Source organism: Macaca thibetana, chromosome 2 (assembly GCF_024542745.1).
Source record: "Macaca thibetana thibetana isolate TM-01 chromosome 2, ASM2454274v1, whole genome shotgun sequence".
Classification (NCBI taxonomy): Eukaryota; Metazoa; Chordata; class Mammalia; order Primates; family Cercopithecidae; genus Macaca; species Macaca thibetana.
The window spans coordinates 29,762,233-29,784,157 of record NC_065579.1 but is presented as its reverse complement, the minus strand read 5'-3'; the positions used below and the strand labels follow the sequence as shown (position 1 = coordinate 29,784,157).

Below are 21,925 nucleotides of genomic sequence, written 5' to 3'. Positions count from 1 at the left end.
GGATCACAGATGTTCTTTGGAAAAGAAAATCATTAGTTCTTTTAAAATGGCTAATAATGATAGCTAATTCCTAAACAATCACACTCATGCTGGTTTAACAAATATTTCAGAAAAAGAGCCCCGACTCATTCAACAAATATTTTGCTCTTATTGTCACTTCCGTGTCTCTAGACTTACGAGACGGATCCTTATTTTTATTAATTGCCCATGACTAACATAACATTTCCAGTAGTTTGCTATTAACCTCTGCCCTTAAATAATACTTCTAATTCCTTATCTAAAAATAATTTGATGAATTATAAGTTGAAGCCTATCTCCACTAGCCTTTCAAGAAATGCGATGATTTTAAGAGACTGAAATCAGATGCTTCTTAGAAAAATATTTAACGGTGCAGCTGGGAACTGTTAGCTCTAAAGGGTATTCCAAAAAAATTTAAAGCGGGGGGCGTTGCTTCTCTTGATGTGCATTGCTCTTAAAAAATAATGGAAAACAGACATTTTGACACATTAGCTCTCTGTCAGTGTAGAAATAAATTGGCTCATTCCCAATTTACACTGGCAAAAATAAGATAATTTATTCTAATGCTATTTAAATACCTTGGAATATTTTGACTACCTCAAATCCTATTGATTGTTACTCTATTAATAATGACAGTAATCTGATTTATGTTTTGCAGAAAATGACTAAAGAAGCCAAATGCTTTCTAATGCTTCAATACGTTTTTCTAGGTCAGTTTTCCACAAATGATATTGTTAGAACAAATAAACTTGGGAAGAAAATGAGTATGTCACAGTATTTTTAATATCTGACAAAACTAATGATTCCCCAAAGTACTGTACTAGTTTTTAAGTGATAACTGCATAGACTTATGTGGGGGAGCAGAGATGAAGAATGAAATGCAGTGCTTTGTTGCAAAAAGAAAAAAAAAACACCAACAAAACAAAACAAAACATAATTACATTTTTAAGAGAGGTCTCTGGGACTTGATATACATAAGACCATAGGAAGGAACAGGGAACTGTTCTCTAAATTAAATTAGCTCACAACTGTTTTGAACAGTAGAAAAGACAGGGGACTAACAGCCTTAAAATAATGAGACCGATTCATTTTCAGAAAACTACAATGGTACAAGGAACAACCTAAACTTTAAATGTAGTAAATTTGCCAAGAAACATTACACTGCATATAAAGAGGCAAAATATAAACAGTAGCCACATGTAAATAAATTAGTAAAACTTTCAGGATGTTACTACTTTTCAAACTGACAAAGTTTAATTTGACACCTTCTGTTCTAAACCCTTTGTTTCTATTCAAAATCACGCCTTGAGCTGTTGCGATCAATCACAGTGCTCCCCCTATTACTTAAAAAAACTGGCATGGACCCTGAATAAGCTGAAAATGCCATGCAGATGAATTCTGAGATAATATGTTCAAACCTGTTATATACAACACAAATCCTGTAAAGTTATGTATTGTAAACCTACATTTATTGAGAACTAAAAGTCTTAAATCCATCTGCCACAAAGGAAATACTGTTATGTACTTTATAGTAACCAAGAACCATCTGCAAATGTCTTGCTACCGTAAGCAAGAAAATGGTGCAAAAGATGCTAAACCTAAGACTGCATGAAATAAATAACATTCTTTTGACTGGTTTTGGTTAGGGATCTATTAAAGAAATGTAAGATTGAAAAAAAAAAAAAGGAAAAGAGAAAATGCAGAATAACTGCCAAATCAGTACTGCAAAAAAGCAAAACAAACTCAATGATAACACAATGGCAATTTATTATGGTCCATGAAACACATGACTGTATGCTCATTTTAAAGGAAAAATTAGCAGTTCTCAACTCAATATTCTAATGATGTGCTTTACTGACAAAATCTTGTTGTACCACATTTAAATAAAAATCCTGGCACCTTCATCTCTCAGCTGCTAATTTCCAACCAAACGCAATCTCTGATTTCCACTCCACTCTTTTTAGAACATTTAATTCAAGTCAATTCGCTTCTAACATTTTAACAGATAAGGGGTGCACAATGATTTTAATTGAGTCAAGAAAGTAACCTCCTTTCATAAATGAATTTATTGTACTTTATAAAGCCTCACATGCATAAAAAGAGAACCCCTAACAAGGCCTGTTCTGTGACAAAGCTGGGAGTATGTAACATAACTACTTTTCCAGGACAGACTTTGGTATTCTCTGAGAAAAAAAGTCATTTAATGCAATATACATATATGTATATATTATCATTATGTACATATACATTTTAAAACTAAGAGCTATAAAAAGAGAAAGAAAATGACAAATAATTCTTACTCCAACTAAGAAGGAAAAATACATCTGAAAAAATAGAATGGTAATTTGAGTTCTAAAAAGCAAAACATTTTACAGTCTGTATTTATTCCCCCTCACCCTCATCTTTTATGTGTTATTTGCAGGAATATTTTGTTCCAATCTCTGGGGCATATAGTATAATAATATATGATATTAAAAGAAATCAATCTAAATAGGAAAGTATTTGATACAAACATTTTAGTGGAAAGCATGAATTACATTTCAGCAAGTAGTAGGAACAAGGATTAAGTACATAATCCATTAAATAGTACTTCTAACAAAAAATTCAGTATTGTAGACTAAACTACACCAGGCATTTGAATGAGTACATTTTCAACAACAACTAACTATAAAGCTAGCAATTTATCATTCAGCAAATAATTTTCTACTTTTAAAAGAATCTGTAAGTGTTACTTATGCTAATGAAGACAGTTTTTAATCTGCCCACAAACATGCTAATAGAGGGCAATTTTTTTTTTTTTTTAAACAAAGCTGTCGGCACTCAAGGGTAATTTCATATCAGTGTGTTCTACAAGCTGGGGGAAAATGGGTTCTAATTGTCAGAGCTACCAAATCCTTCACCTTTAGCATAACGGTTTAAAGATATCACAAAGATGCAAAGTGACTAATAATGTTTTAAACCACCCCTTTTTCTGTCTGAAAAAACAACTAAAACAACATTACAACAGTATAGTTACAGAAGGGTTCTATTTTCATATGTTTTATGCACACTCTGCCTCAAAGTACTATTTAAACATACTACTTTTGGGGCGGGGGTCCTAATGCAGAAACACCCAAGACCTAATGGAGATACAACCCCATTTCTAGGTGTGAGGTCTAAATGCTTCACACACCCACTTGTGACCTTTTTTCATGAAGAATCATAACACTGTGCAGTGAGAAACAAAACAGTGGCAAAGCAATACTGAAAGCACTTTAAATTATTTACTAGGTTAAAAGGGTGAAATGATACTTTAAATACATCAAATTTCATCATCTAGACCATTTTTTGGTGGCAAAGTGGTATTGATCTTTCCAAATGCTTAAAATTAACTATTTTCCAGAAGGTCATTATTTGATTAAAGGCATTAAAGTTGAGGGCAAGAAGCGATGCACTTTTTCTTCTTTCCCATTCAAATCATCATATAATTTAATATAAACCATCCCATCATGTCCTGTAATAAAAACACTTGTCTTAAGATATTGTTCTTTACCTAACATATTAACCTTTAAATGTTATGAAGTTCTTTAGAAGAAAAACCTTTGCTAAAGCAGATTATTCTATAACATTATGAGAGGCCCCCACCATTAACATTAATAAAGATACATGTTCTCCTCTATGGAATTAGCAGGAAATGCATTAATCTTTCTCCCCAGCTTAATAACATCTACTTTGTGTAAAGTGAAAAGAACCTCAGCTGGCACTGTAAGTAACTTTTCCTGCTAAGTTAACATTGGTCTTATTAAAGAAAACATGGAAAATAAATTTGAACAGAGACGTGCCAGTAAATGCATTTTCCATTCTAAAAGTAGCACATTACATCCACTTGATTCAAAGACGGGTTTTAAAAAAGAAATATATTTTAAAAGACATATGTGTGTGCACGTATGTATCCCCCAATATGTTTATTTTTCAAAGTGTGGTCTCTGATACTTATATTTGCTGAAAGAAAAAAAAACATAATAATCTTTTTAAATGTTACTATTCTTAACTTCTAAACTGTTACTGCTTTTGAATTCTCTCTAGAGGCTCCAGTTTATTTAACAGACTCAATACCTTAGCCAAAAATTTGTGCGTTCCAATACTGGGGTAATAATAGGACATAAAATGGCTATCAAGAAATTTTTTGCTTGAGTAAATTTTTGCCACTTAGTCATTAAGAAGTTACACACCTCTACCAGAGTTTCTAAAGGTTACACATAAAGAAAATTATTTGCCTAAACCTGGAGAAAAATTTCTATTAAAATTTTGTGAACTTGGAAGGAATACTCACAGTCACTGGTAAATGATCTTTATTTTTCCATTTCGTTTACAATTTAATCAGATAAAAAAGTGCAAATCATTTGTTTGTAATGGTTTTTATGTTTACCTCTTTTCTGCTTTTTCAAAGCCACTAACTTTAGAGCACACGTGGATTTGGTTTTTCTTAGGCTACCAATCATTTGGTCCATAACAAGATTATCAAATGACAACCTGGCCAGAGTAGTTTACAAATGGTTCTGACTTAAATAGGTTGTTGAGCAAGGAGATCTCACATTTTAAAAAATATTTTCAGAGGGAGAATTTGAGGAGGGAGAAAAATAAAACAGGAATGAAGATAAAAGTATAAAATTCTAGACAACCCATTAAACCAGTTAGCAAAAAGATGAGCTCTTAATTGAAATAGAGATTTTCCCAAAAAAGCTCTGAATTTATTTTTAAAACATTAGATTTGAAATATACCTAATTTGAAAGTTTAATTTTCATATATACGTCAAACCTGCTTTTAGGGTAGTTTAGTCAAAGCTGAAACAAAACAAATAAAATTCTGGCTTATGTATCTGATACTTGAATAAGCACTCTGAAAAAAAAAGTTCCTGTTTTTTTCCCCTCAGCCTAAGATATATTTTTTGACATAACATAAATTTCAGTGATATGATCTGGCTCCTATTTAACATTTATGCACTTTCTCTTCAAATGTTAACTTTTAATTTTCTCCTCATTCTTCATAGCTGGTGTCATTAAAAAAATACAAAACTCAATACTCCCAAGGTTCATGCTGTAACACTTTCATCAATTTTAGTCTTTCTTTCCATCATTAAGAACCATCTACTCCTTTCCATTCTGCCACTATTGACTTGTCAGAACTGGAGCAAGTCTTCCTTGAATTACTCTGTTAGACAACAACATTCTTTTTTAATTACTTCCAATGGGCAATTATTTTGACTTCTGAACAAAAAAAAGCTTTTAAGTAATCACTCCTTTCCCTCTCTTAAGTTAGGGGAAAAGTAAGTCAATGATGACCAGAGTTTTGAAGAAGAATAGAGAACCAGTGTTATCATACAGAGTTGATGTGATTCCTACAAAAAAGCATATTAATCTGATGTTTAATTTCGCCTGTGAAACTTACTGATAGGTAAAGAAATGGGCTTCACTAAGCTTTCTTGAATCCTCTTAACCATCTCTGTGATATCCTTGTAAATCGGATCCCAGAGTGAGAATCATTACATTAGTCTTCCACTTTCAAACTGCCCATAGTTACCCTACCATGCACCATGACCTTCAGTGGCTTCCCAAGGTAGGAGAAAAGTTCACATTCCCAGGGGCTGCTTTCGAGGTTCCTCCCAATGACACTGATGACCAAATCTGTTGGACTATTTATTAGCTATTGCTGAGCACTACCCTACATTCTATTCTCCATTCCTTATACGATTCTCTCTAATGGGAAAGCCCTTTCTCCTATTTTTTTTTTGGTGCTCATTCAAGTATTACTTGTCTTTCAAGACAGGCTCAAGCACTTCCGTATATCAATAAAATGATTATATCCCGTATAGGCATTTATCTATGTGAACTTGAATTAAGTTTCTAAGCCTCAAGATTCTTCCTCTACAAACTGCAGGTAATAATGGTATTAATCTCACAGGACAGTAGGCATACAAGTGAAACAGAATACATTCAGCCCAATGCCTGCTCCACAGTAACTACCAAAAGGTCTTATAAACTTTATTGAAAGCACTTAAATGTCTCCAAGCACATGTGGGAAAACCTGGTATTCAAAAATAACTATTAGTGCAAAATAGCACGTGATAAAGGTCATTGATGGGCAGACATCAAGTGAGATCCACGTGGAGAACAAGAGTTGAAGTAGGGTTGTCAAGGAATTCTTCATTGATGAAGAGAACTACTGGTTTGGATTTGAAAAGGGGACAATATTTAAAATAGGAAAAATAACAAATAAGAGAACAAGATGAATTAGTAGGAGGCTGGGAAAACAGACCAGCTGCTTTTGAACTGACTGTCTATGACCCTTTTTAAATAGCTCTTTACCATATTTTCTTGAGAATACTACTTAGTTACTGTAACCTCATTTCCTCCACTGGACTTTTAAGATCTATTTGTTAAGAAGTCTGGGTTTTAATTTGAATATCTATTCTACCGTTTATCAGCCTTGTAACCTTGGGCAGATTACTCAAGTTCGCGAAACCTCAATTTTCTGCTCTACAAAATGGGGTCTAATTTTACCACTTAATTCACAGGGTTGTGAGAATTAAGTAAAATAATTCATGAAAAGGTCTTGGCACACAATAACAGTATGATGAATGTAAGCTATTATTAGTTTATTGTTGTTGTCATTATCACACAAGGGATTTGAGTATCAAAGGAGCTAAAGAAAATAATTCAGTTACAATATTCCAATCTGAACCAAGCATCTTCCCCTAAGCCAGGTTCTCCTCCTAGGAAGTTTTACTCAGTTAATAGTATTATCACATACCTAATCACCTAGGCTGAAAGGCTGTTATTTGAAGCATAAATTGGCATAGTCTTTCTGAAGGACATTGTGAATTGCAGAATGTGGAAATATCTAGCAATCATCTGTAAAAAACAAATGTCTTTTTTGATCCAATAATTTCACTTTTAAGGATTTTAGGAAATAAGGATATGTAAATATTTAACTATAATAATGTTTAAATTCATATTATTTGTACTAGCGAAAGTTGTATAAAGCCTAAATACACCTCAATAGGGAATTAAATGCTATGTTCAGCACATGAATAAATGTAAGACATACATGCATACACACATATATACATAGACACATGTGCATGCGTGTGTATATGTATAAAGAGTGACAATCAGGATCCTTAAGGTGGTCACCTCTAGGTGATTAAATTTATGGATAACTTTATGTTTTTCCTTATGCCTGTATCTTCTACTTTTTCTATAGTAGCTAGGTATTAGTTTGTAATGAAAACATACAGCAAGTGGCTTTAACTAAAAATCTAACTTTTCTTGTCTGTCTCTTCCATAACTGATGAATTCCTGTCAATACTCCCTCAAATATCTCTTGAATTTGTTCCTTCTTTTCCATTCCTCCTGCTATGGTTCAGTCCCACAGCATTTCTTCAATAATCTAATTCTGATGGGTTTCTTTATTCCAGCCCGCCCCCAACCCTGCTATTTGAGTTACATTTATCACAAACAAATGTGAACACAAATAGCCCTTTGAGTGGCAAACTCCTCACTTTCTTTCACCCAAAGAGCCTGGAAACACCCTGAGGCTCACACTTCAGTGAGTGAACGTAAAAATACGGCAAAAGATTCACCACAACAAATTCAAATGGCAGCAAATGGGGGTACACAGAAAGATACAAAAATGGCCCAATCTGGGCCATTTAGTGGTAAAATACTGTATACACCTCTGCAATTTCTGAGGGCTCATGTATAGTAACGAAGTCCAACAATTTGTATTCATAATGATGTTTCTGTATTTAAAAAAAATAAGGTTCAAACTGAACTCAGCATAATAGGTTTAAGACAGGACAGCACCATAAAAACCCCTGTCAAAGGCAAATAAAATTATTATTTTCTTTAAAAAGAAGAATTTATGCTACGAAACTTTACTTTTCCTAAATTTCTTAAGCCAAACGAGTATGTGCTCTCATACTGCAATGTTACGAAACAAATTTATTATGTTGCTTCCTAAAGTCACTATTAAAAATTTACAGTATTTTTATATTCAAAATAATGAAGGTCATTAGGAAAAAATATTGCTGAATATTCAAATATGCCATGTGCAAGAAATAAAAAGAAAAACAAAAAACAAAAAACCCCAAACCCAAAACCCCACATAAATATAAGAAATCATAAAATGAACAATTTTAAGGTGACAATTACCTGACAGGGTAGTTTGTTTGCTTACAAAATTAATTTACTACCAGGTTGATTTAGATAAATATTTCTGCCACTGCATTTTAAATTGATTTATGTAAAACTTTTCAACACCGCACGTATATCCTAACATGAGCTACACTCCCTATTATGCATATTTTGGGGCTAGGAATTAAAAATTTAAATATTCCCTCTTTGATGTTTTAGGAGAGATAACAAAACATTTTTAAAAGCAGGGGAAGGCAATTTGGGACTGTAGAAGTTAGGAATCACATCCTAAAAGCAAGCAAGCAAGCAGGGTCACTATGAGCTCCCAACTTGCCTATGATTTTGCTGAGAAAGTAACACCCATTTTGTGGCCAAATCCCCATCATTTTATCCATTATACAAACCTGCTAATCAGAAGCTGGCTTAATTTGAAAGACCCAAATCTTGTGATTCACAAGTAGGCATTAAAAAAGGCAAGCATAAATATTTCTAGAAGCATCATGTGGGTCTCAGTGACAATGGCTGGGTTATAATTTTACCAATAAAAGGAGACAAGGGAGACTGGGGCTTTGCACAGACTGTCTCAATCACTCCTCTGATCACATTTTACATCTGGGGAAAGCAAGCTCAGAGAAGGCTCCAGGGGAGAATGGCAGCAGTGAGGCATGACCTATTCCGTCCTTGTGAGCCCACTCCAGCGCCTCTTCCCACTGTCCCACTCTGACTCCCTTTGGAATAGTGTGGCATTTGTGAGAGTAATATTGGGAGCTGATTAAAATTTACTTCTCAATCATTCTATCCTTCTACAAAGAATTCCTGAGTGCCATCTATGTGCTAGTCATTGTGTAGGCTAACAGGAAATGTGGGGACAAAACTTCTTGTCCAGTGAGGTAAGAACCACTTAAACTTCAGGTTTAAGTTGATACTAAAGGTAGAGTTAGTTCAATTGGAAAAAAAATGTCTAATCTAAAGGCAAAAGCATTCTCTCACAAAGTCCTACAGCACTGTATATGGGCATGCGAGTATCAGAGAAAAGTTTGTAAGGTTTCTGTTTTGGTGGTTTGTTTTAAATGTCACTGCATCATTGTTACCTCTGTTTACATGCTTTGGAGTGAAGGATGCTTGAAAAGCAAGCATACCAAAAAGCAATAAACAAAAAAGTAAATGTTTCTCAGGTTAATTTGAGAATCCCTTGGCTCATGTGATAAAAGACATATATATATTTTTCCTCTACAAAACTTATCTAATCATTGATCTTATCCTCTTTTGTGCCATGGACCCTTCCGGGAGTCTGGTAAAGCCCATGGATGCCTTTTCAGAACAGCGTTTTTATGTGCCTAAAATAAAATACATAAGATTACAAACAAAACCAATTATACTGAAATACAGCTATCAAAAATTTGTGATACAGTAATATATATACTTCTTTATTAACACACTAAATAACAAGGTTTAGCAACAGCTCTAATGACTACTGTAATTTTATAGTGATGGGCATAAATGATATTTTAAGATATCTAGAACAACATAATAGGATATGAAAATATTTCGTGATTTTTTTTAATGGTGACAAATTCATAGGTATTGCTGTGATTTGTTGCCTATATTGATAATTGAGTAAAATGCCAACTTTCAGTAAGAAGAGGTTAGAGAAAATAAAGTCATTTTTTTCATCCAAGTTCATGGTTCCCTGGGGGAGAAGGTGGGCCAAGGTTAAGAGCCCCTAAATGGGAGGCCCTTCCTCTTGCCCACACAAACGTGTATGTGTGTATACAAACATAGCTATCAAATATATATATGGATGTATATACACACACATGTACATATAGACACACTTCAAATACTGTTCCAGAACTATCTCCTGTAAGTTCTTAATATATTAGAAAATCTTAGTATTTACGGATTTGTGAAACAAATTTCCTTTTCTTTTTTTTTTTTTTGCCACTAAAGGACCATGCCTCTTAGAGATGGGTTAGAGAAAAACAGTCACTACCACAGGGTTTCCTAGACTGTGTCCTTAGCAGCCCCAGATTTCCATTAGAGGTGTTTCACAAGTACCCGCGTTGTGTATGTGTAAAGGATTGATGAGAAGGTCCCTGCCCCCATTCAATCCTCAGATCAAAATGGAGAAAACTTTCATCTGATTTATATATTTCAGTTCTGAATGAGATTAATTAAACGATGGTTCTACAGCTTACAATTTTTTGGTTTACAATTGCACTAGCACATATACACCTCATTGTCTTCTTGGTCCTGTTACAAATGCAGAGATTGGGCTTACGATTTCTGAATAAAGCATCTAAATTCTTACGGGGTTATTGGCATCATATCATCCAAGTAATTTTAAAGGTAAATAAGATGAGCAAAGTGTCCTTTCAGAAATGTCTATCTGCCAGGAGAACACCAACAAGTTTTTCCAAAGACACAAGAGTTTTCCAAATAGAAGGAGATAAGGTAGTAGGACACATACAGGATACAGACAGGATACTACGAAATGGAAGAGTGGCACGAGCACTGGATGTGTGGGTGGGTAGGGTGGGGGAGGGGAGTGGCTCTGCAAATGCCAGGAAACCAGCAGTGATCAAACACCAGTCCCTGCTCTCTCATCACTGCTTCTCAAAAAGCACATGGCTTTACAGTTTTTGTCTGTCTAACTAGATGCCTTCTGCCTTGCCCTCCAGTCTAATAGAAGATCAAAGAAGGTGAGTAGAAAAGATGGTAAGGGGGGAGACAGGTAGAAAATAATTGAGCACATAACCATCTCATAACTTTATATTATATGTAGCTCAGCGCTAATTTGCTCAGAAATACAAGCATAAACTTCTGTTTAGAAATTAAGCTTGATGGATACGGCTTTCGTCCTTATGGTTATCCAGGGTCCAAGCTATTTAGTCTCTTTAATCAAAATACTAAAATAAAATCACTACCCATTAGGCTATTACCCTTCCCCCAATCTCCAAACATACAAGCAAAAATTAATTGCAAGCCAGGAAGAAAGAAGGTAATTTAGACAGTAACAGCTTGGCATGGACTGAGCTAGATTTCCAAATAGCATTTGTCTGTTTGTGAATGTATATTTTATTTACAACCTTCACTTCCTTGACCTTGTTGAAAGTAATTTATTTTTACCTAATCTGCATTTCATTTAAACAACCAAATACTTCATCAATGAACCAGTCAAGTAACACCCATGACAAGTAGCACTCCTGTTGGTACCATAAGTTAAATGGGTAAACATTTAAAGGAGACATTTGGGGATGGACACATCTCAGCAGCTATTAAATGCTACAGGTACCAATTTATAAACTTGAAAAAATGGATTTCAAGGTATTCTCTGAAATGAACTTTCACTCCCTGCTTCCTTTTCCTTTGTGTTTACTCCCTATCTCCCTAATCTCTTCCAAATCTGTGATTTCTCATCAACTGAGTATTCTCACATTGCCCTGTTTTTCCCTCTTTAATGTGCTATTAAAGTTTTTAATGTGCCAGAAAAAACTTCTATCCCTCAATCAGTCAATCAAAAGACCAGCTAAGAGTGGACCTTCAGGCATCAATTGAAAAGCAAACAAAAAAAGAGACATATTTAAAGAGGAAAGTCTTTAGCAACCTTCAAATCATATCATGCTAGCAATCACCACCCCACCACATATTAAACCAAGCCCATTCCCCAGTGGAATTCGGCTCATCTCATACTCTGTTAGGTCTCTGTATGACAAACGGGAGAGTTCTCAGTCATCTATCAACAAGTCTCAGATGAAGAAAGTGTATCAATCATGAGCTCAACTCACACCATGTAACATGGAGTTCATATACTGGATTCCAACAATTGATTCTACCCATTATATGACACCCGTAAATAACCCTTCTTGGCTCTAGACCCCAAAATACCACTTTTCTGCCTATCCCCCAAACTAAGCCCTTCCATTATTCAAAATCTTACCTTCTGTTTCCCAGACTGGAACACCTGTCAGCAGTCTTCAATCAAAATAGCATCCTCTGTCGTATTTGTGTACCTGTCTCAGTCACAAACACACAGACCTAGAACTTCAAGGGACATTAGATACAGTATGACCCAACCTATTTTACTTTCCTGAAGGGGAAGTTCAATGTCTGAGAGGTTAAACAACTTGCCTGGGGCTACACAGCAGGTTAGCAGTGGAACTGGGACTACCACTCTTTCCAATTCCCCATGTTTTCCATGAATGATGCAATTCATGTACAAGTTGCTAGGTAAAACATCAGTGAGTTTACAAATTAGCTACTATTACCTTATTTCTATAATATGTAGAAAATCAGGAGCCATGCCCTTTAATTCCTTTCAGCTTGGGCTACCCTGTACATGATATTGATGACTTCAGCAATGATGAAGTGGGTCCAGAAGAAAATAACAAAGAACATTAAAAGGAATCACTTTTCCTTCCTGCACGTTTTCATGAGGATATGAGACCACCAGAGAATAGCGATTGCAGAGTGACTGAGGATGGTGGATTGAGTTGGGGCAAGATAAAGCTTGTAACACTTCTATTGACTCTTCATCTGTGACTTGTTAACAGACAAATGGAAAATGTCTCCTTATTAGACAGGGACCTAGAAGGATCCATAAATAAACAATTTTCTTTGAAACGTGGGATTCTTGTAGTCTAATGAAATTTAATGAAAAGATGTGCTCTTTCTTTGTACTCAGAATACTGATCTTGTTAAACTCCATATACACAACAGCATCCGTAATGAAGCAACTTTTTCCCCTCCTCTTTTCTGTTCCCTTTTGTATCAACAGGTATGCCAGGCAAAGAAAACAAATACACAAAAATGTTTGCAAACATGAAAAACCAGGGGATAATTTTTTTATCTTGCAAGTGAAATCTTTCATTAGCAAAGGAACAATTCAGGACTCCTTTTAATGGTGAGCTTCACCAGTGACTGCAAAATGTGATTCAATTTGCATGCTGGCTTATCCCTAACATATCTTCAAGTAGCTGTGCAAAAATCCTTCAGGGTTATTAAAGCAAGGGCATTAGCAATGAAACCATAAACTTTATTTACCTCCACTTTTCTTATTTCTTAGACTCATCCCACACAACTATGCTTTGAATAGCAAACCCCCATTTGGGAATCCTAAAATACAAGTGACTACAGCAGGGATGGGTTTATCTCACTGATTAGCAATGGGTATTTTTACTTCTGTGTTAAGAAGGATTCTGAGTTGGTATCTGTACTCATCAGGAGAGTGCTGTGATATGGAATTGAATCAAATCTTCTACAATAACTGCACATCTTGTAAAATGATTACAGAGGTAAAAGATTGGGGAAACAAATGACCTAAATTAGATGGAAGAAGAGTTCTAACTAAAAGGCAAAGACAGTACTTTATTTTCCCTTTAAAGTGATATTTAGGCCAAAAGAAACTATGAATAGGAAGAAATAATATCAGATTTTAAAGTTGAAAGTTATCATGGAGTAAATCCAAAACACATGGAAAATAAATAGCCAGACTAAGTGGGAAGAAAATTCCAAAAAAAAACTTGGAAGCAAAAATTACACAAGGAAGAAAAAGAAACACAACATGAGGAAACTACTAAGCAAGAGGGAAAATGAGTAAGGAAAAAAAACCAAAAAAAAAAAAAAACCAAAAACACCCACTATTCTTTGGGAAAGTACACCTCTCAGTTGGATAACAGGAATCACCACCACCACCATTCTAAGAAGTTTCCAAGCTAGGTTCATAACTGAAGTCATGAAACAAAAATAAAGATACAAAGAAAAAGAGTGTATTTTATTTGGAGTTAAAAGATATTTAAGTAGGTTCTATCTATGTTTTAAATGGTCTCTAAAGTGGATTGCTGTGATCTGGCTCCGGGAGGTATGATTGTAAAGCACTACTGATCCTATTTCCTCCTCCGCTCTTAGCCTTAGTTTTCCACCAGCTTATCTGCCTTCTTATGGATCCAATTTTTTACAGGGGGATTCTTCTGAGACTGGTGATAACTTTAGCCTTAAACAGTTACCTACTGTGCCTGCATTTTGCCAGGTTATCTCCAATTTCTATAAAAACAGAATCCTCAGGGTTTCCAACTCTGTCTTTCAAATCAATTACACAAATCCACAAATGTCTCCATGAAATAAAGTTCCTAACTGGGGCCATTTTTGCTTTTTGATTGTCTGGTATCTGACTATAAAGCCTAAAGTAACAACTTTGCATTAAAAGAAAATAAGAAAAACTGTCCTTTAGAAAACTACTTATGTCCAGTCTTAGAAATTCTTTCAAAATTTAGGTTCAAATAAACAGTTTAACACTGAAAACATAATAGGGCATAGAATCGAGGGACATTAGGCACCCTACCCATCCCCCCCCAAAAAAAACTTACGGAAAAAAATGAAAAGCCCAATACCGAATACAATCTTTTACCCATTTGAATTTCGGTAAAAGTATAAAAATGGAATTTGATGAAGGTTTTCATAAAATAACCTGGAAAAAACTAGATAACTCCATTTTTCTAGACACAACTTCTAATCGTATTTTATTTTTATTTAAGAATATCTAACACACACATACATATCCCAACCCTTAAAAAAAAGGGGGGGCCTGAAATTTTAGTTACACCACATGTGGTTTTCATTTGTGAAAAATGAACAAGCTGTTTGTGGTTAAACTGTCTAATCGCCTGTTATCAATCTAGCACTGCATTCAAGATTTACAGGATACATCAGCTTCTGTGCCACATTAGCTGTAAAAGGGGGGGGGGGTGGGAGGAAAAAGGAGGAGGAGAGAGTTTATCCTGAGGAATAATATTTCCAATGCAGCCACACTCGCACTACATCTGGTTGTGCTGGTAGCGGCAGTTAAATTGAAATATTTCACAGCGTGTGTCAGAAACATGCAGAATGGTAATTATGACAGATCTGATTAAGCCGGAGTGCCACAAGCTCCCTGGCCAGCGCCGGTTGTGCAGGTGTGACCTTGTGCGTGCCTGCGTGTGTAAATAAAATTAATTACAAGCGAGAGGGTGAAGGCTTCAGTGACATCACAAAGCGGAGAAACTCCCAAGGGGGAGACCTAATGGAATATTTTCCCTCAGTCTAATAATACAGTTCATATTGACTTGAGGTAATTAGTGGGATCATTAAAGCAGTTTTCCCGGCGTATTTGGCTGCCTGATCAGATTAGTGAAAATGTTCTTCAGAACAAGCCCTGTGTGGTCTGCCAGAGAGGAGGAAATAAAAAGCAACAAAGCATATTTTGGAATGATAAGCAGCGCTGGACTTTTACTATAGCAAAAAATCTCTACTTTTCTCTGGAGCCGATAGATCTGTCTTGTCCATTTTAATTCTTCTATCCAACTTGTGTATTCTTATACACATTCTGAACTACTTCTTTCATTTCCCCTTTCCCTCTGCTAAATCAGACTGCTTTATCACTAAAAGCCATCCCCAACTCCCCAACAAATCTCTTCTAAACAAGGCAATTTTAAAATCGGGGAAAAGTATCTTAAATGACTGCTGTACTGTTAACTGACAATATGGGACAACTGAGAGAGGCAAAAAAAAAAAGAAAGAAAAAAGAAAAAAAAAAACTCAAACAGGGAAAGGAATGCCACTTAAGATTCACCTGCTAAACAAAAGATTCCTCTCTTACGTAACACATAACGGATTTAAATATTTATTCAAATTTGGACCTCAACATGGGTTTAGCACAGGACAGAGTTGGGGCATGCATTCTTCCTGTTGAACAGCAAACAGAGGCCTCATCAAGAAAAGGGCCATTTGTTTGAAAATACTCTATTGAGCATGCTCTACCTTGCCACTGGAATATGCCAAGCGCTGTCACAGATGGCAGGCTCTGACAGTTCCCATCCGTAGCGTCGATACTCGACAGTTCAGCACAAGATCAGTGACATTCTGTCTCATTAGAACCACGCTAATTATCACAGCTAGTTTCAGGGGAAACCATGTGTTGCAATGGTCAATTTGAAGGAGTCTGTGCATCAACAAACTGGTAATAAGGATCAGACACCTTATTATATGACAGCATGCTGCCTATGATCTGATTTACGGAATCAGAGGCACTGAGGCGGCCGAGGAGGCTGGCAGTTTATGAAACAGTGTGTTTAAACCCAATTCCTGAAGCATCCTGGTTGAAAAGGGAATTGTTAAAAAAAAAAAAATACACAAAGGCAACTGGAATAGTTGAATCACAAAATCAAAGGAGAAGAGATTTTCTATTAACATACATCAGAAGTAGATTAAGACTTAGGGAAAAAAAAATCATCAATTTGACAATTGTATGCTGATTCCATAAATGGTTCGGAACTTCTATTTTTACATGGTATGTAATTATAAATTATAGAGTAGTTATATGTCTACTAATCTCTAAAATATAGATACATATTTTTAAATGGGTGGTCTATGATTTGTGTCAGATTCTGCCAAGCAAATGGGTTGCATATCAAAAAGCATAACAAGTATACTTAGAAAAATGAGTAATCTCTAAGGTTACTTTTTAAGATACCATCGATATTATTGGCAGGGCAGAAAATTTCTACATTAGATTCATTTTACTAACATAAGCTCTTCCATTCCTCTCTCAGCACCTTTCATTGATGTGAGATTTTAATGGTACAGTTTCTTCCAGAGCTATTTTTCTATTGTCATTTAGTATAAATGCATTTTCATAGCTCATTCATTTCACAGGGTCTTTATTTTCATTTCTCATGCGAGGAGAAAAGGAAGATAAAGTTAAAATAAAACCTACCTTCATTATTAAAAACATAAAAGACAACTACTGAGACTTTTAAGAAAAAGCACTTTTGTCTTCTAACTTGGTAGATTGTTAAAGGATTGTATCAGTGTAGTAGTTGTGTGGTAAGTTTAACTGAATGACACTCAGTTTTAAGATTAATTCCTGATAGAGTGAAACCTTGTTGATTTGCTGTTTCCCCTACGTTCAGTAGTGCCCACCCGAACCTGTCCTGAAGAACTCTTCAACTGACAAAGCTGAATATAGAAGAGCTTCCAAAAAGAGAAAACGTTAGAGAATATTCTTAGTTTACACTTTTCAGCTTACACTAACATTTTAGGGCAAAAGTGCTCTCATATTAAAGCAGGTTCTATGAATATATAGTTGGCATAGCCATGCTTCAGAACATATATGCTGGATTGCTGCAAAGGGACCACTCTTGCAATGACCTTCTTTGTGCTTCCTCACATGATGAACCTCCTTAAAGCTGGCTCAATATTCACAAATTAATTCTCTTCAAATCTGGTCTAAAAATTTTCTTATGACATCTTCTAAAGATGGAGAAATGAGGCTTAATGAGTTATGTCTATATTTGTAACAGTTAAGCTTATTAAGTGGGTCGAAGAGAAAATAAATTTGACTTTCAGTTAATTCTAAATTTATGGGAAAAAGGTGAAAATTTTAAATTATTTCAAAGAAGCAACACAATCTTCTGCTCATTTTTTAAAAAGTAGATAATACCAACAAGTATCTAGGGGATAAATCACCCCTTGATACGACTTTTTAGCCAAAAATATGATAGGTAAGCAACTGTTCTATTTAAGAATTCTGGACCTCGTTGATCAAATCCTAGATATACTAAAACATACATACTTATTTTTAGAAGGCAGAAATCTTAAAAGAACGCATATTCAGATCCACAAACTCAATTAGCTCTTAAAAAATCATATACAATCACGTACCTTCAAACTATTAGATTATGTCAATATTTAAAGTCATTAATTTTAATAGTCCTGTTTGGCATTCAACTAGAAATACGAAAATACGTCAACGTTTTAGAAAACGGAATCCAATATGAATTCCCAACATTAAGATGTAAGAGATTTTTTTAAATGGCTACTAATATAGAACACCTTAAATAGGAGACTGATGAATTCCATATCCTTCTTACTCAAGAATGGAGCACAGGGACCTCCAAAGATCTGTGTTAAACTTAACACCGGCAGACTGCTGAGATGCAGGGACCACACTCTGGACTGTCTTACGTGTCTTCTTGTTTTCCCCACAAATACTTCTCTTGCCTCCTCCTCTTCCAGGCAAGTAGGTCCAGGGAAACAGAAGCTGTATCCACCTCAGGGTGTCCACTACACATTTAGATGGAGAACATGCAAAGGGGCAGTTCTCTCCTTAGCAAGTGAATGAAGAAGGCTTCGTTTGCCCAAGAGAAGGGGCTCTTAGGCCACAATGTGAAGATCCCACAGACTGCTACAAAAGGATGTAGCACTAGGAATAACAGAAACCATGATTCTCACATCTGCAGGGCCTGCTGTATGCCTTAAATAGAAGGCCACACAGGTGAACCCCTGTCGCAGCAAAGTCTGTTACATGAACATTCCAAAAGAATGAATCAGCACAGAGTTAAAAACTGAAGTGTAATTTAATTCTAACAGAATAAAAGATGCCTTTACTAGCATGCCACCATACAGAATGCAATGTCAATGGTTCCATGATTTTATTCTTGGATTTTGTCACTATAGCTCTATTTTCAGCAACGAAAATTACATTTTTAGCCCTATTTCTAGCCCCAGTGATTTGTTTTATATATATATATAAAACATATATATATTTTATATATATATAATAAAACATATATATATATTATATATATATAATAAAATATATATATATATATTTTTTTTTTTTTTGAGACAGAGTCTCGCTCTGTGCCCCAGGCTGGAGTGCAGTGGCGCAATCTCGGTTCACTGCAAGCTCCGCCTCCCGGGTTCATGCCATTCTCCTGCCTCAGCCTCCTGAGTAGCTGGGACTACAGGTGCCCGCCACCACACCCGGCTAATTTTTTGTATTTTTAATAGAGACGGGGTTTCACCGTGGTCTCGATCTCCTGACCTTGTGATCCGCCCGCCTCGGCCTCCCAAAGTGCTGGGATTACAGGCGTGAGCCACCGCACTCAGCCTGTTATATATTTCTTACTTGCATTTAAGACATCCACTACTGTGTGAGAATTTCCAAACCAAAAGGTCAGAATGATGTTTTCTTCACCTATAAACCTAAGGAAAATGGAGGTATTCTTTTTCTCTCTTTCTTCCTTGTTTTCCCCTCTCCCTCATCCTAGGGGCCATGAATCTCAATGACAAACAAAAGCGACTGAAAAGTAGATGAAAGAAAAGGCTTTAAATTATTTGGTCTCTTCTACTAGCCATGTTATTTTTGCAGAGTCAGAAATGCTTTTTTTTTTTTAGTATTAAAAACATACCTATTCATCAGCCAAAGCTGTAGCAGCCAGAAAGTACTACAACTCACAGACTGCAAAATATTATATCAAAAGTATATTAGTCAAATAGAATTTTCATTGGCTAGTTGCTTTACCCAAAACAAATACATTGTTCAATAAAACACTAAAGGAAATTATTTTCTAAGCACAAGTGATGACGCAGTGTGGTTCTGTGAAAGCCCTTTACTGTCTTACTGCGCTATGTATCTGCAAGCTCCACCTATGCAAACATGAAAATCAATGTAACAATTCAGTGTACAAGGCAAGGCCTACGGTGCTGCTAATGTCCCCTTGCTGGACACACACCTTAAGTCTCAGAGCTCTCAAGGGGTTTGCTGGGGAATAAAATTAGATTCCAACATCTGCCACCATTAAGGAAAAAATTCCATTTCCATCTCCCATATGAAAACACTATAACCAATGAACAGTAACTGAACCTTGATACTGTGATGGTTATTACCCAAATCAACTATTTTTTTAAAAACAGTAAAATTAGCAAATTCTGCTCTCATAATTATTTGAATGTTATCAGACTAAATGTTTGATAAAATTCCAATATGATTCACTTGGAAAAACTGCTGCTTATTTGAATACCCAGAATATAAAGTGTATTCATTTGTAGCTATTCACATTATGTTTAAAGCATATCATCTTTTTAAAGTTTGCATTAGCCTGCTTTCCTAACCAAGCACAAAAAGTAGCCTACCTTCAGTTTTTACTTGCATATTTTATTCAGACATTTCTATTAGAGTTAAAAACAATTCCATATCTATTATTCATTGAAGAGAAGAGACAATACATGTGAAATGGCGGAATCCACATGAGTCGGTTTCTTTTACAGAAAATACTCTGTGCATTAGTCACTACAGAGCACGCTTTACCTTTTAAAATTGAAGGTATTTATGATACACAAATACATGATAAATAAATCTCTTATCCATGTGGAGGACTGAACCTCTTGCTTAGCACATTATGAAACATTACCATTTGGGTACAGTGCTATATAATTTAAAAGCTCTAGCATGTGCCTTCTATGTTAAAATAATCCTGGGCTAAAAAGTTAAAATTTCCCAATATTATAGCACCTATGACACAATCTGGATCAGAGCTGGCCTCCTTTGACTCCTCCATCCTGTACACCCACCGCCATAAAGTATGATAGAGCCTGGATTCTGAAGGCTCTGTGTAAGAACCTTGTGTGGTAAGAACCTTGTGTTCCACGAACATGTCAATGAAGAAAGGAAAGCCCTCACTGTCTGCACTATCAATAAGACCACTGTCCCTAATCCCTCTTCCCCAGATCAGGGTAGTACTTCAGTGATGATGATGCTGCCTTGAACCCTAAAGACAGTCTAAAATAGGAGAAATGAAGAGAATTTGGAGTTGGCTGTACATTTATTAGTTAAGAAACTCTTGTGTGAAATTAAGAAAATAATAGCTCACAGGGTTACTAAATTAATGCAGATAATCTATAATGTATGATAGGGTCTAGCACAAAGAACATGATGATTAAGTCAACCCAGACAACCAGGGCAAGACACAGAAGCAGAGGTAGATGGGCTGAGACAGAAGAGACTCTGGTTCTTCCGGCTTCACACACATTTTGTCTTGGGGAACTGCTGCCTCATTTTGGCAAGCCCTAGCACACATCTGAGGTCTAAATATCTATTTTAGAAGTGCAACATTTTGACCATTAAAAATGTCAGTCTGATTTGAAGTTTTTGTTGTTGTTGTTAGTTTTTCTGTTTCCTTCACAAAACATCATAGCATGAGAACAGAACCTAAGCAAACGGCCACTTTTCCTTATTAAATCAGGTTTGTTAGTGATGTACACAGGTTTAGGACTAATTTTTTAAGCAGTCATCAATCTTTCAACATATTTTCATAAACAGGGTAGTGCTAACATTAAACTGAACAACTAAGACAAGACTACAAAAATGCTGTACTAGGACGTTAGAGTAAATCAGAAGTTGAGAATAACTATCCAAGGGAATAAAGTTAATAGTTTGCTTGATTCCCATAGCCCACAATTGGCCCCTTTGATTTTCTCTCAAACAGTAATGAGTCATCAGCTAAAAGCTTTGGGGGTTTTGGGAAACACACCATCACAGAAGATGCTTGGAATTTGCTTATTTACAGTGCTGGCACAGAGACCCATAAGGAGTTGTGTAGGACCGGGTACAAAGAGCAGGGTTGTTTAAAACGGCTTAGAACATCACCTGCATGACATTATTAGCCAATTGCTGCTACTGTCCAAATAGCTCCAAAATCAGTACCCAGCCCAGGTTGGGGAGAACCTGGGGTATCATTTAAAAGGATGAAGTCAAAGATAGCAAAGGAACTATGAATCAAAAGGAATCAGAAAGGAAAATGATGGCAGGGGGTGGGGGTAGACTGAATTAAATGACAGGTGACAGACAACTAAATATGGTTATTAAGAAGTTATAATATTAATTTTTGTTTTAAAGCTAACCTTTACTATAATG

The 21,925-nt window shown here is 35.6% G+C and overlaps 1 protein-coding gene and 1 long non-coding RNA gene across 9 annotated transcripts in view; one reads left to right on the top strand and one right to left on the bottom strand.

The window, feature by feature from the left end:
- SATB1 (SATB homeobox 1) overlaps positions 1–21,925 on the bottom strand; it is a 99,406-nt gene that overhangs the window by 9,008 nt on the left and 68,473 nt on the right. The gene's annotated exons all lie outside the window — the stretch shown is intronic.
- The window catches only part of LOC126948115 (uncharacterized), a 246,064-nt gene continuing 239,064 nt past the window's right edge, over positions 14,926–21,925 (top strand). Inside the window, exon 1 of the long non-coding RNA XR_007723343.1 lies at positions 14,926–14,936. This is a non-coding gene — a long non-coding RNA (uncharacterized LOC126948115). The remainder of the gene's footprint in view (positions 14,937–21,925) is intronic.